The 260-nt window shown below is 48.5% G+C and overlaps 1 pseudogene; it reads left to right on the plus strand.

The window, feature by feature from the left end:
- LOC108802357 overlaps window positions 1-260 on the plus strand; it is a 38,594-nt pseudogene that overhangs the window by 7,901 nt on the left and 30,433 nt on the right.

The following is a 260-nucleotide window of genomic DNA, read 5'->3' on the forward strand; positions in this document are numbered from 1 at the left end:
TGTCGCCGTAACGAAAATTCGTGTTCGGACCCATGCGGGAGGCCTTAAACCGAAAAACGCATCTGATTGGCCGGAGAAGTCACATGTCCCATTCAGTTTAGTTTCTAAAACGGAATTCGGACGGGGTCCGCAACTCGGAAATGGAAATTCGGATGTGTCCAAATTTGGGGAAATTTGTACAAATTTTGATTCCGAACGAAACTGATGGCACATGTCTAAAACTGACCAAAGACATGGAAGCTGCCCCTCCCCCCCCCCCT

The sequence above is a fragment of the Nanorana parkeri genome, unplaced genomic scaffold (genome assembly GCF_000935625.1).
Source record: "Nanorana parkeri isolate BGI_ZX_2015 unplaced genomic scaffold, ASM93562v1 scaffold2824, whole genome shotgun sequence".
NCBI lineage: Eukaryota > Metazoa > Chordata > Amphibia > Anura > Dicroglossidae > Nanorana > Nanorana parkeri.